Raw genomic sequence first — 15,608 nt, forward strand, 5'->3', positions numbered from 1 at the left:
GTGATGCCACCCTCTTGACGTCCTGTATGCCGCAGCTGCTTCTTCTTCTTGGGGATGGCCTCAGGAGGGCCCTTTCCCTTGCTGTCGGGGTCGTCGATTGCTGCAGCTTGGAAGGCACGCTCGAGGGAGCACACCACATCTTTTTCTTCACATGGGACCGTGATGATCCCACTGCTTCCTGGCATCTTGAGGGCATTGTAGCCGTGATGGGTCACCGCCATGAACTTGGCTAGGGCTGGATACCCGAGGATGGCATTGTACGGCAGACGGATGTGCGCGACGTCGAAGTCGATGAGCTTGGTGCGGTAGTTCTTTCATTACCCGAAGTTGACAGGGAGGCGGACCTGCCCTATCGGTCTGGTGGAACTGCAGGTCACTCCTGAGAAAGGCTTGGTGGGCTCAAGCTGGTCATATGGCAATTGGAGGCTGTCGAACGTGTCGACGGACAGGACGTTGAGCCCTGCGCCGCCGTCGATGAGGGTCTTGGTAATTTCACGTTGCTGATGACTGGGAAGCAAAGCATCGGGAGGGCACCGGCGGTAGCTGCGCACTTTAGCTGGTCTGCCGAGTTGAACATGATGGGGCACTGTCGGCGTCCTGGGAACGGGGGTCCCTAGACTTTCCTGCCTGCGGCCCGCGGCGTGGCTGAGCCAGTAGGCCGTACGGCCCATCTTCACCAACAAAGCACCCAAGACCCTCGGGAGGCGGACGACTCAAGACCTCCTCTAGAGTGGCCTAGCTAGGCAGGCTCACAAGGAGCGGAGATATCAAGGCGAGGCGAACCTCACGAGGGTCTCGTGACGTGAGCCATGACGATCGACACCAGGTGGGCGCCAACGCGCGCGACATCCTTGTTTCCTATTTGGTGCAAAGGGGGCAAGCGCACTCGCGGAGTACCGAGGCCTCAGGCAAAGGTTGCCATTTCAGTGCAACAAGACCAAGACTATGGACTGCAAGATGGAGGTCATCGTGGAGCCCAGAACAGCGTCACCACCAGAACTTTCTGCAGGCAAAGACTACTTTTGTCAGGATAGCTTGTACTAGATGTCCCTCTTCAAATTAGCCCGCCATTGTTGGATCCCTTCCCGCTCGATATTTGGGAAGAGGACCAGGGCCTCTATAAATAGGACTAGCCAACATAGCGGATGAATGATGATCTGAGGGAGAGAGAGAGACCACCCCCACACGCACAAGCTCACCGAGCTCAAGAACACCTCAACCTCAGGAGGCTGTCCTTCCCTTGTACTGTTCATCAGCCCAAGAGGCAATCCACAACCACCACACTGGAGTAGGGTATTACACCACAACGGTGGCCCAAACCAGTATAAACCCGTGTCTATCTGTGTGGTGAGTTCGTCAAGTTCGTCCGCAAGATCCTAGTGAGCTAGAGCATAGGTAGGTTGGAGGGAAAGACTTCGCGCGCACCCTAGTGTTCGAACCTTAAGGGTTTGCCGGAACCCCACATCCCGACATTTGGCGCACCAGGTAGGGGTGCGTCGTAGCTTCCCTTCCGTCAGCTCGTCGCTCTATCGCTTCGTCGTCTCCATGTCGGACGCTCGCCGCGCTCGAGCTAAGCGTCGGGCCACCCTCGCCGCCCGCGTCGCTGAGACGGCTCCTGTCGGTGGGCCTCCTCGTCGTTCTCCGTCCCCCGCCGCCAACGCTGCCACCGGCCCGGTGGGAAACGAGCAGCATGCGTCCTTGCAACATCCTTCGTTGCGGCAGGACGGCCGCACCGCTACTCCATCACTCACGCCTGCTGGTTCTTCATCTCACGCGCACGGCACTTCCATGGAGGCACGGGCCGCGCTCATCGTGGCGAACAAGCTCCAGCGTTACCGCCCCATCGACGACGTCTATGAGGAGTGGCTCGACCGCGTCGCTGAGCTCGTCTGTGCCGCGGGGGGCTCTCTGGCACCGTCCCACTCTCTACCTCCCCCTTAACGGACCACGGGCGACAGGGCTCATGGCGTGCCTCGACTGCCTCGACCAAGACGGTGCTTTGGCGCCAAGGCGCGCGCCTCCACGGCTTGATCCACCGCGCCCGGCGCCCGCGCGTGAAGAAAGGAGCTGCCAAGAAATCCCACAGCAGCGATAAGATGCACCAGCGCTCCCCGCGCCACCTCGTCAAGACCGCGTGCCGTCTGCAGTGGCACAGCGCGGACCTCGCCAAGACCAAGCTCCACCTCCGAAGCGGGCCCCGACAACCACGGCAGGCTGCCGCTCCTTCAGCCCTGAGCTGCGTAGCGTTGCCTGGCCAGGCAAGTTCAAGCCAGATCTGCCTCCTCGGTACGACGGCACCGCCGACCCCGCAGAGTTACTGCAGCTCTATGAGTTGAGCATCGAAGCGGCCAACGGCGATGAAAAAGTCATGGCGAACTGGTTTCCCATGGCTCTCAAGGATGGGGCCCGCTCCTGGCTCCTGAACCTGCAGCACGACTCGATTTCCTCCTGGGACGAGATGCGCGACCACTTCGTCGCCAACTTCCAGGGCACTCGTGACCACCCACTGGTCGCAGGAGACCTACGCCGCATCAAGCAACAAACAGGAGAGACCCTCCAAAAGTACATCCAGCGCTTCAACAACACCCGCCTCAAGATCCCAAGGTCACGGACGAGGCCATCATGTCCGCGTTTTCCGATGGTGTCCGCGACGTCAAGATGAAGGAAGAGCTGGCTATCCATGAGGAACTTTGCACATATCAGGAGCTGTTCAACCTGGCGACCAGGTGCGCAAGAGCTGAGGAGGGGCGACTCTCTATTCTTGAGCTGCCAGCTGTAGGAGTGGAGGAAAAGAAGGCCAAGGCCAAGGACGTGAAGCGCAAAGAGGCAGTAGTGCTCGCAGAGCCCGACACCAAGCGAGGCAGAGATCAGCCCAAGTCATCCAAGAACGGCCGCCCATTCTGCGCCTTCCACAACCTGAACACCCATAACACCAGCGACTGTCAAGAGCTCAGAGCCATTCGGGAAGGACACTTCGGCCGACGCCCCGAGCGCAACGATTGAGGCTACGGCCGCGGAGGAGGACGCGGAGGCGGACGCTGGGATGACCGTGGCCCGCGGCAGGAGTGGTGTGACCGGCCTCGTGAGGACAGCTGGCAAGACCAACCTCGCGAGGGCGCCTCGAAGGACCCGCCTCGTGAGGATCGCCCCCAGGGCAACACTAGTCTTCCCCCGTTGCCTCCGCCAAGGAGGAATGATGACCACCACTAGGACGAGGGGGCTGGGGGCTTCCAGGAGCCGCGCGCGGTCGCTTGCATCTTGGGCGGCGCTCAGGGCCCACCCTCTCAGTGCATCTTCAAACAGTTCGCTCGCGAGGTGAACGCGGCGCTCCCCAAGCTCGAGGCCACGCGCCTACTCCGGTGGTCCCAATGTGCCATCACCTTCAGCTCGGCCGACCAGCTCAAGTGTAGAGCCACCGCTGGCACACTCCCTATGCTGTGCTCCCCAGTTATCAACAATGTGCAAGTCACCAAGACTCTCATCAACGGCGGCGCAGGGCTCAACCTCCTATCCGCCGACACTTTCGACAACCTCCAAGTGCCCTATGAGCAGCTCCAGCCAACCAAGCCTTTCTTAGGAGTGAGTGATGGTTCCACCACACCAATAGGGCAAGTCCACCTGCCTGTCACCTTCGGGGAGCGCAAGAATTACCGCATCGAGCTCATCGACTTCGACGTCGCGCACATCCGCCTGCCGTATAATGCCATCCTCGGGTACCCAGCCCTGGCCAAGTTCATGGCAGTCACTCACCACGGCTACAACGTTCTCAAGATCCTAGGAAGCGGGGGGATCATCATGGTCCCATGTGAAGAAAGGGATGCGGTGTGCTCCCTTGAGCGCGCCTTCCAAGCTGCGGCAATTGACAACCCTGACAGCAGAAGTGAAGGCCCTCTGGAGACCATCCCCAAGAAGAAGCTACCACGCCGTGCAGGACCCCAAGAAGATGGCGTCGTATCAGGAGCCTCGTCAGGATCAACGCCCGCTCCAGGGGCGGCTCCCTCCACCGCATAGGAAAGCGCGCCCGACGCCCTCTTCAGGCAAGGCTTAGGAGCTCTCTTCTGGAGGGCCTCAGACCTTGCCAATCTCATGAGGGAGGTGCTTGGGCACCACTTGGAAGCGTGCTTCACGGCACGTGTTCCTCAGGAGAGCATGGGGGAAGGAATGCCCACCACCCAGGAGTTCATCACCAAGACCACCCAAGAGCTACAAGATGCAAGAGCCATGCATGGCGATAGCCTCTCATAGAGTGTGGCTCACCAACCAGGCGAGGGTGCTGAGCTGCGCGCCTGCATCGACATCCGAGGGCTCAACAGGGCCGCATCTCAGGAACGCTTCTGGCCATCACACGTGGGCCGCTGTGAGGGTCCACCACACAGCTTCGTTCGCATGACCTTTGGCTTGCCGAGCGTGGCGTCGGCCCATCGGCGCAATGTGCGGCAAGTCCTAGCGGCTCAGGAGGCCAGGTTTGTAACACCCCGGATGTGATTTACCCAATATGCACTCCAACTCTTGCCGTTTCGGGCCTTAAGTTGTTTTATTTTCTCAGGTTTGGGTTTTTATCTTCGTGTGTTGTTATCGTTGTCATGCATCTCATATCATGTCATCATGTGCATTGCATTTGCATACAAGTTCATCTCATGCATTCGAGCATTTTCCCTGTTGTCCGTTTTGCATTCCGGCGCTTCGTTCCCCTCCGGTGGTCATTGCTGCCATTCTTTCGTGTGTGCGGATTAAACATTTCCGGATTGGGCCGATACTTTCCAAGCGGCCTTGGTTTACTACCGGTAGACCACCTGTCAAGTTTCGTATCATTTGGACTTCGTTTGATACTCCAACGGTTAACCGAGGGACCGAAAAGGCCTCGTGTGTGTTGCAGCCCAACACCCCTCCAATTTGTCCCAAAACCCACCAAAACTCTCTCCACCATCTAGAGCATTCGATCACGATCGCGTGGCCGAAAACCGCACCTCATTTGGACTCTCCTAGCTCCCTCTATGCCTATATATACCTCCCCCATTCCAAATCTCGGATCCCCTCCTCGAAACCCTAAAAAAAACCTCATCTCAGCGCGCCGGACATTGTCCGCCCGGGTCGGACACACCGCGCCGCCGCCCCGCACCAGTCGCGTCCCGCCACGTAGCGCCCGCCGCTCGCCGCCGCCACGGGCCGGGAAGCCCGATCCGGGCCCCCGCGGCCCGTCTCCTCGTCGTCGCCGCCCGCGGGAGGAGCCCGCCCGACGCCGCCGCCTCTCCTCTTGCCGGTGCCCGCGCCACCATACGCCGGCGACCGCCGCCCGCGCCACCGTACGCCGGCGACCGGCGTCGTCCCGCTCCGTCTCCGGCGAGCCTCGCCGCCCGGCCACGCCTCGCCGCCCCGGCCTCTCCGCCGCGCCGCCCCGTCGTCGTCCTCCTCCTCCGGCCGGTGAGCCCTGCAAGTCCGGCGACCTCGGCGTCCTCTCCGGTGAACAGCTCCGGCGTCCTCGGGAAGCGTGCAAATCGGGATCTGGATCTGGAACTTCACGGTTGACTTTTCCCCCTCCAAACCCTAATAATTTGCTCCTGTCCATCACATCGTAACTCCTCATCCGTAACTCCGTTTTGGGCATATAGCATATCAAAATGTTCGCCTCAAAGAGCACATCATTTCATTCCATTGCATCATTTTAATTTGAGTTGATCTTGATGCCCGAAAAGCTACTAGAAGAGTGCTACTTGAGATAATTGTCAGATCTGCTGCTCCATTTAGATATTTGTCATTTTTTCCATGATTAATGTGTGCATGATATGCCCATGAGCTCTACATATGTTTTGTTAAGGGTTTTGCCATCTATCCAGAGGTGAAACCCATGTATTTTTGTGATGTGTGTGGTGACTAGAACAAGCTTGCAAAGTGAGGCACTTGGTAATGCTGATTTCAGGGACATAGCATTTCCACCAAGTCCTTGGCCTGTTTATCTCATTATGCCATATGTTCATGTTGTTTCCTAGTGATCCGTGCCTCTTTTGAGGATGCTCAGTAAGGATGTTTTATTAATCATGTAGTGCTCTATCCACCCATGTCTTTGTTGCAATTATGGAGCACCCTATCTTGAGTCAATCGAGCTCTACTTTTGCTATTTCGTGAATCCGGGCAGATTGTCTACTTGTTAGCGATTTTGTCGCGGATGTTGTAGTTGATCCGTGCTTGCTATGTTATTGTTCTTGCCATGTCTATCTTGAATTTTGTGTATTCTTGATGGGTGTATGCTTAGATTATCATGACATGCTCTGTAGTGAGTGCATCGAGCTCGTAAACATGCCTACTTGATATCTGTTTTCAGCATATTCCAGTTTTCACCAAGTGTGAGAACTGATTATGTTTTTGCCATGTTCACATGCTTGCAAATGTATTTTCTGATCCCTTTTGGCTCAAGGTCACTAAGGGACTTTTGTTAAGCTCTTTGAGTAGCTCCATGCCATGCTTTACTTTGCCATGTTCAGGTCCTGTAGAATATTGTTTTCATGCTCCAAAGAGTGCTATCTGATCTGAAATTCCAGACAAGTGTTAATTTCACTAAGTCTGAAATCTGTTTACCAAATGCATTTTTGCCATGCTTGTTTGAACCTGTTATTGGATGAATTGGCCGTAGCTCAGTGCTAGACTTTTGTTAAGCATCATGAATGGATCCCTTACATGTATTTTTATGCCATGTTTGGGTGCTGTAGCATGTTCATCTTGTTGCATTTAGATGGCTACTTGCTGTAAATCGCAGACCGGTGTCATATTCGAATCGCTTGCCATTTCCAAACCGTAACTCCGATTCTGGTGATCTTTATATCGTTTTCAAGCGATTTCATCTCATCTTTCCAGTGGCACACTTGGTTTTCCAAGTTCATGCCAGGTTCATGCATTCCTTGTCAAATCTTGCATATGCATCACATTTTCCATCCCGCATAGCATATCATCCTTGCATCATATTGTTTGAGCTTTGCACGTGTTTGATTGCGTTCCATTTGCTTGTTTGTCCTGTTTGGGTAGAGCCGGGAGACGAGTTCGCTAACGAGGAGCCCATTGAGTTTGCTTTCGTGGATCCAGTCAACTCTGACAACTTTGCAGGCAAGATGATCATACCCTCGAAATCACTACTATCTTTGCTTTGCTAGATGCTCGCTCTTTTGCTATGCCTATGCTACGATGTCTACCACTTGCTTTCAAGCCTCGCAAATTGCCATGTTAAACCTCTAACCCACCATGTCCTAGCAAACCGTTGATTGGCTATGTTACCGCTTTGCTCAGCCCCTCTTATAGCGTTGCTAGTTGCAGGTGAAGATTGGAGACCGTTCCTTGTTGGAACATTATTTACTTGTTGGGATATCATTATATTGCCATGTTATCTTAATTCATCTATATACTTGGTAAAGGGTGGAAGGCTCGGCCTCTCGCCTAGTGTTTTGTTCCACTCTTGCCGCCCTAGTTCCCGTCATATCGGTGTTATGTTCCCGGATTTTGCTTTCCTTACGCGGTTGGGTTATAATGGGAACCCCTTGATAGTTCGCCTTGATTAAAGCTTTTCCAGCAATGCCCAACCTTGGTTTTTCCATTTGCCACCTAGCCTCTTTATCCCTTGGGTTTCCGGAGCCCGAGGGTCATCTTATTTTAAACCCCCCCTGGGCCAGTGCTCATCTGAGTGTTGGTCCGACTGAGCTGCCTGCGGGGCCACCTCGGGGAAACTGGAGGGTTGGTTTTACTCGTAGCTAGTCTCATCTGAGTGTGCCCTGAGAATGAGATATGTGCAGCTCCTATCGGGATTTGTCGGCACATTCGGGCGGTGTTGCTGGTTTTGTTTTAACTTGTCGAAGTGTGTTGAAGAACCGAGATACCGAGTCTGATCGGAACGTCTCGGGAGGAGGTCTATTCCTTTGTTGACCGTGAGAGCTTGTCATGGGCTAAGTTGGGACTCCCCTGCAGGGATTTGAACTTTCGAAAGCCGTTCCCGCGGTTATGGGCAGATGGGAATTTGTTAATGTCCGGTTGTAGATAACTTGAACCTTAACTTAATTAAAATGAATCAACAATGTGAGTTACCGTGATGGTCTCTTCTCGGCGGAGTCCGGGAAGTGAACACGGTGTTGGATTAATGCTTGCGCAGGTTGTTCTCTAGATTCTCGCTCGCGCTTTGCGTCCTCTTCTCGCTCTCTTTTGCGAACAGGTTAGCCACCATATATGCTAGTCGCTTGCTGCAACTCCACATATTTTTTACCTCGCCTTTCCTTTTAAGCTTAAATAGTCTTGATCGCGAGGGTGCGAGATTGCTGAGTCCCTGTGGCTCACAGATTACTTCCAAACCAGATGTAGGGCCTAATGATTCCTCTCCAGATGGCACGCTTGAGCTCAAGTGGGAGTTCGACGAGGACTCTCAACTATACTATGTTTCTTTTCTTGATGATCAGTAGTGGTGCCCAGTTGGGGTGATCGGGACCATGTCGCATGTTGGGTTGTCTTTTATTTTTGGCGCCGTAGTCGGGCCATGAGTGTTTGAATGTTGTAATGTTATTTATGTACTTGATTGACGTGGCGAGTGTAAGCCAACTATGTTATCTCCCCTTTTATTATCTATATTACATGGGATGTTGTGATGATTGCCTAACTTGCGACATATGCCTTCAATGCGATTATGTCTCTAAGTCGTGCCTCGACACGTGGGAGCTATAGTCGCATCGAGGGTGTTACAAGTTGGTAATAAGAGCCTTCCCCGACCTTAGGAGCCCCATTGCTTGATCGTTTTTAGCAGCCGAGTTGCGTCTAGAAAATTGTTTTGAGTCATTTAGGAATTATATATCGGCGAGTTTAGGTATTCTTTTTACTTCCCAGTCTCCTCATCGCTCTGGTAAGGCATCCTGACGTAGAGTTTTGACTCTTCTCTTCTCAAATTTCACAAAAAAAAAAATTTAGGATCACGCGGGTATCTTGGAATCGTTCCGATGGTTTTGTGACGAGAACATTGTCTTGGTGCCTCCTGTGAGGGGTTTTGTGGAAGTGTCTCGGGGAGTTGATCTCCGAGGTGTTGTCGTCACAATTTTATCGTTGCAGTTCTGGAATACCTGAGTTTAGGACGCCGACATCGAAAATCTCTTTTATGCAGTTCGTTGGTGAGATAACCTTGATGCCACCCTGTACTGGGCGGGAGTTCGGGAGTATCGCCATAACTTGTATAACGGATGCTTTTCGAAGGTTGAGGTAGATGGTTTCCGAAGTTTTCTCGGTTTCGTGTTGAAGGATGGATACAACTGGATGTAGGATTTGCTAGATTTGGGTGAGATGTTATGCTTCCTCTGTATCCCCAACACCTGATTGCATAACCGAAAAGGTTCGGGAGTTTCATAGGTGGGAATTCTTGTAGCTCTAGTTCTTCTTCCACGGATATTTGGTTTGAGATTGGGATTTCTTACCGAGTATTCATTCTTGATCCGTACCTTGTTGATTTATTTCTCTACCTAAATTCTATGTGGCTTCTCAATTTATGGATATGTGACCATTTCAAGAGGAATGCATTCGTTCTTATGTTCGGATGTGAAGACTATATGTTGCAATTTTCATTCCGTTGGATTCAGCTTCAATATTTGTCTATCAATGTGCTAATGGATGTCAACCTCTTCAGGATGGCTCCTCCAACGTGCACGACTCCGAATCCTGATCCGCCACCACCTCCACCTCCTCCGGAGGCATGGCAAGCTGTGATGGCCGCAACCAATGCAAACACGCAGTTGATCATGAAAATTCTTCAAGAGCGCAATCAAGCGAACCAAGGCAACCAAGGCAACAATCAGAATCTCTTTGCTACACTCAACCAGTTCCTTGCTAATGGGCCAAAGACTTTCAGCAATTGTGTTGAGGCAACTGATGCTGACGATTGGCTCGTGGATCTGTGCAAGCATTTCGAGTGCAGTAACGTCAGGCCTGAGGACTTTGTCAAGTTCGCTTCCTTCCAACTCAAAGACCAAGCTGCAGAATGGTTCCAGCAGTACAAGGATTCCAGAGGAGGCCGTGTGATTACCTAGGATGAATTCCGTCAAGATTTCAGAGCTCACCATATCCCTCAGAGCATGGTCGAAAGCAAGTGTGAGGAATTCCGCAATCTGAAGCAAGGCTCTTTGTCTGTCTATGATTTCAACAAGTTGTTTCAGAAGCTCGTCCGCTTTGCTAAGAAGGATGTCCCTGATGAGAAGACCATGATATACCAGTTCAGGGGTGGTCTCAGAGAAAAAATTCAGCTAGCTCTTGTTCTCTTTGAGCCTTTGAGGTACGATGAGTTCTACAACATGGCATGGAAGCAAGAGGCCGCTCAATTGAGGTGTGATGCTTCCAAGAAGCGAGTCAGAGATGCTACTCCTTCTTCCTCTACTCAAGTGGCCAAGCAGCAGAAGTATTGGCTTCCTCCTCCTCCATTTCGTCAGCCGTATCAGAAGAGCAAAGGTGGCAGTGGATCTTCCCCCCCCCCCAACCCCGGCTTTCAGAAAAAACTTCATCTCAAGCTCCAAGATCAAATGCTCCGTATCACCGTCCGCTTTCAGAGGTCACGTGCAACAAGTGCCAACAGAAGGTTCACTATGCCAACAAGTGCTTCAACCAGAGGCGTCTCCCTCCTCCTCCTCCTGTCAGATCGGCAAGTATAGCTGTGGTCAAGCATAACCCCAAGTACGCCAAGGTCAATATGGTGAATGCAGCTCAGGCAGAGGACTCGTCAGATGTCATCATGGGTAACCTTCCTATTAATGATATTCCTGCAAAAGTTCTTTTTGACTCTGGTGCATCGCATTCCTTCATGTCATTCCCATTTGCATCGGAGAACAATTTTAGTACTAAGGCTTTACCTAGAGCTATGCAAGTCGTCTCTCTGGCTAAGCGTCTGAGTTCTAGTATGATGATTCCGGATATTACTATCATGATGGGTGATTTCAAGTTTCTGGCTTCTCCAATGGTTCTTAGTAACTTGGATATTGATCTTATTCTCGGGATGGATTGGCTTTCTAAGCACAAGGCTCAGCTTGAATGTGCAGCCAGGCAGATTCAATTGACTCATTCGTCTGAGGATGTAATTGTCTTTGCCGCTTGGGATAATACTATCCGTCTGTTTTCTCTCAATGAGAAGGGTGAACTGGATGCTATCTCGCAAATTCCAGTCATTTGCGAATATCAAGACGTCTTTCCAGAAGAGCTTCCAGGAATGCCTCCGCACCGGCCAGTTGAATTCGTCATCGATCTTGAGCCTGGCACGGAACCTGTGTGCAAGCGTCCTTACAAGCTCGGACCTGAAGAGTTGAAGGAGCTGAAGAAGCAACTCGATATTCAAGAGAGAATGGGTCTCATCCAGCCTAGTTCTTCTCCGTGGGGTTGTGGTGTTCTTTTTGTGAAGAATAAGGATGGAACGGACCGACTTTGTGTTGATTATCGTCCATTGAACAAGAAGACCATCAAGAACAAATACCCACTTCCCAACATCAACGAGCTGTTCGAACAACTCAAAGGTGCCCAAGTATTCTCCAAGCTTGATCTCCGTATGGGTTATCATCAGATTCGTATCCGTGAGCAAGATATTCCCAAGACGGCTTTCAGGACAAGCTATGGTTCATATGAATACACTGTCATGTATTTCGGCCTCGTCAACGCTCCTCCGACGTTCTCTCGCATGATGAACTTCATCTTCAATGCCTACACCAATGACTTTGTTTTGGTCTATCTTGACGACATTCTGGTTTTCTCGAAGAACAAGGAAGATCATGCAAAGCACTTGCGTTTGGTACTTGATAAGCTGAGGGAACACAAGTTCTACGCCAAGTTCTCCAAGTGCAAATTTTGGCTCGATGAGGTTCTTTATCTTGGTCATATCATCTCTGCCAAGGGCATTGCGGTGAATCCTGAGAAGGTGTCTGCAATTGTGAATTGGGAACCTCCTCAGAACGTGAAGCAACTCCGTAGCTTCCTCAGTCTCGCAAGCTACTGTCGAAGATTCGTTGAAAACTTTTCTAAGATCGTGAAGCCTCTCTCAAATCTTCTCCAGAAGCATGTCAAGTACGTTTGGTCTCCGGAGTGTGACATTGCTTTCAACACATTGAAAGAGAAATTGGTCACTGCTCCAGTTCTGACCCCGCCTGATGAATCCAAGCCGTACGAGGTCTTTTGTGATGCCTCTCTCCAAGGTCTCGGTGCAGTGTTGATGCAAGAGAAGAAAGTTGTTGCTTATACCTCTCGCCAGTTGAAGCCCAATGAGAAAAACTACCCCACTCATGATCTCGAGTTGGCGGCAGTTGTGCATGCTCTTTTGACTTGGAGACATCTCTTATTGGGAAGAAAAGTGGACATCTTCACTGATCACAAGGGTCTCAAGTACATCTTCACTCAGCCTAATCTCAACCTCAGGCAAACTCGATGGGTCGAAATGATTCAAGAGTATAATCCGAGTATCGAGTATACTCCAGGCAAGGCCAATGTGATTGCTGACGCTTTGAGCAGGAAGGCTTATTGCAACAGTCTGATTCTCAAGCCTTATCAACCCGAGCTTTGTGAAGCTTTCCACAAACTTAATCTGCAAGTTGTTCCTCAAGGTTTCCTCGTCAACCTTCAAGTCTCTCCTACCTTGGATGACCAGATTCGCCAAGCCCAGCTTCTTGATGCTATGGTGAAGAAGGTGAAGATTGGGATTGCCAAGAGTCAACCGAAGTACAAGTGCTACCGCCTTGATGACAAGGATACTCTTTTCTTCGAGGATCATATTGTCGTGCCCAAAGGTGAACTTCGTAAAGTGATCATGAACGAGGCTCACAATTCTCTGCTCTCCATCCACCCTGGGAGCACGAAGATGTATCAGGACCTCAAGCAGGCTTATTGGTGGACTCGAATGAAGCGCGAGATTGCTCAATTCGTGAATGAATGTGATGTCTGCAGAAGAGTGAAGGCAGAACATCAAAGGCCAGTGGGTCTCCTCCAACTTATTGCCATTCCAAAATGGAAGTTTGACCACATTGAGATGGACTTCGTTACTGGGTTTCCAAAGTCCAAGCGTGGCAATGATGCTATATTCGTTGTCATCGACAAACTCACTAAAGTGGCTCATTTTCTGTCTACCAAAGAGTCAATCACTGCAGCTCAATTGGCGGAACTCTATACCTCTCGGATTGTCTCTCTGCACGGTATTCCACAAGTGATATCTTCAGACCGTGGCAGGGAGGCGGAAGGCGCGCCCAAACTTGGCCGTGCAGGGAGGCGGAAGGGCAAGAGCGAAGCACCGTGGGCTCTAACAGCCTGTGGCCTTGGGCATCGTGTGGCGGTTGATTGGACGTGGGCGCCTCAGCAACCGTGCGAGTTGATAAAGGAGCGACATCTGCCTAGTCTTTGCTTTTTGCTTTCTCTGGTTGCTGCTCAGATCCCCTTTCTTGCGCCTCTCCTTCCTTCCTCCAAAGTTTCCAGATCTACTCCGACCGCGTGACCTAGGAAGCCATGGCGCCTCGTCAGCCCCCGGCCGTAGCTTGGTACTCGTCTGCCCTGGACTCGCCGAACGTGTCGGAGGCGAGGCTTGCCCGGTTGCGCCGGATGGCAGCAGCGCGGGGCATCGACGGGGCGAAGGTGTTCAAGGCCGGCTCTGCCACCCCTGAGGGTCAAGGGAGCACCTTCTATCCGTTCTTCGTAAGTGCCATTGCTGCTGGCCTGGTGCCTCCCTTCTCCAAGTTCTTCTTCTCTGTCCTTCGCCATTACAAGCTACAGGCTCTGCATCTCCACCCCAACTCCGTCCTTCTCCTAGCAATCTTCGCCTATTACTGCGAGGCTCACGTAGGGGTGCATCCCTCAGTGGCCTTGCTGCGCCACTACTTCTACCTCCGAACCTCTCGTAGTCCTACTTCCGCGTGCGCGAGCTTCATCGCGTATGGCGGCGCCATTGCCATCTCGAACCCCGGGAAAAGGATTGAGGGCTTCAGGAGCAAATGGGTCTTGGCGGATGCTGGGCGCATTCACCCTCGTCTGATCTTGCCCACAGAGCAGCCCACGAGCTCCAGCGATTGGGGTCGAGCGGAGCTCGCGGACCCCCGCACGAAGCTGGTGTTGGAGAAGATGGATGCGGATCTGAGGCCGGCCAACATGGCGGCGGCGAAGCTGACCGGCGCGTCGCTGCTGAGGGAATTCCTGGAGGACCAGTTGGCTCCGCTTCGGCTATACTCACCACCGATGTGGAGGCCCCATCCGAGACCCGCGGCCTTGGCCGATGGAGATCTAGCTACGGTCCTCCAATCTCTAGTCGGGGGCGATGTGGTGAGGTTGGAGGGTGCTCCTACGCCCTTGTTCCTCCGCAACGACTAGGAGCAGGTAGTGGAGCCCATGCCCGTCTTCAACGGGGACGGGCCCGTGCCCATGGAAACTCCCGAGGAACCGGTGGACGTGCCCTTCGACGACTCCAGCGAAGAGGAGGAAGGAGGGGAGCAGGAAAAAGGGCCTGACTCCGAGACGACTGACGGAGAGTCGAGGGCTCCCCTCCCCCGGTGCAGGTCCCGCGTTCTCCGCCTCTCTCCGAGCAATGACGACGTGCATGACGACGAGGATGACGACGAGCAGGACGGCGGGAGGTTGCCCCTGATCCCGAAGAAGGACAGGACCGGGCTGATCTCCCGCGGGTCTGCCCCGGCCCCGAGGCGGACCGCACCTTCTGCTTCCAAGCTTCCCGAGGTTGACCCTTGCAGCCGGCTTTCAGGATTCAAATTTGTCTGGAGGCCGCTCGAGCTCACTGGCGATGACCCGTAAGCATTTGATTCTTGTCTTTATTTCTTATTCTGCTTCTAAGGCTTGACGTCTGCATCTCTTGGATAGGCTGGCGCCCGCAGCAAAGAAGTCGAAGGGAGCTCCTGAGGTTCCATCCGTGGCAGCGCCTCTCCTCGTGAAGGAGGGTGACCACGACGCACGGGCTTCTCTTACCCAGTCGTCCTCGCGAGGCCTGGCTGAGCCGGCCGGGGCGAGCTCGGCCCCCATGGCCCAATTGACTCCCGAGGTGTCCTTGCCTGCCGCCGCCACTATAGCCGTTGGGGTGCAGAAGACTCCGCCTCAGGATGCTGTGGCTGCGCAGCCGCCTTCTCCTCCTACTCCACTGGCTACTGTCTCTCCGACTCCTTCTGCCGTTCTAGATCGTGTTGTCGCTGAGCTGGACCGACTGCGGCAGGATCTTCTTGGCGCCGACCCTCGCTTGGTGGCCGGGCGCTTGGAGCTGGCTTCCGGATGGGTTCGCTCTGACGCTTCGATTCGGGCGGTGCTGGTTCAGGCCTCGACGGCTTGCGATGAGGAGAAGCGGGCCGTCCTTGAGGCGAAGGCTGCTCGTGACGCAGCCCTGGGGGAGGTCGTCTATATCCGTGGTCGCTGCAAGGCGCTGGAGGATGAGTTGCAGGGCCTGCGCGACCAGCTCGCGAAAGAGGTCCGCCTTCGCCAAGAGCAGGAAGAAGGTGTGAAGGCTCGCGAGGCGGCCGTCAAGGAGAGGGAGGTCAAGCTCAGGAAGCGCCGTGACCGCCTAGGCGTGCTGGAGCAGGAGTTGGGGGCGAGGAAGGCCGAGCTGGACGACAAGGCCCTGGTTCTTGCCGAGGACCGCGTGGCCTTCA

The sequence above is a fragment of the Triticum urartu genome, chromosome 2 (genome assembly GCF_003073215.2).
Source record: "Triticum urartu cultivar G1812 chromosome 2, Tu2.1, whole genome shotgun sequence".
Lineage (NCBI taxonomy): Eukaryota > Viridiplantae > Streptophyta > Magnoliopsida > Poales > Poaceae > Triticum > Triticum urartu.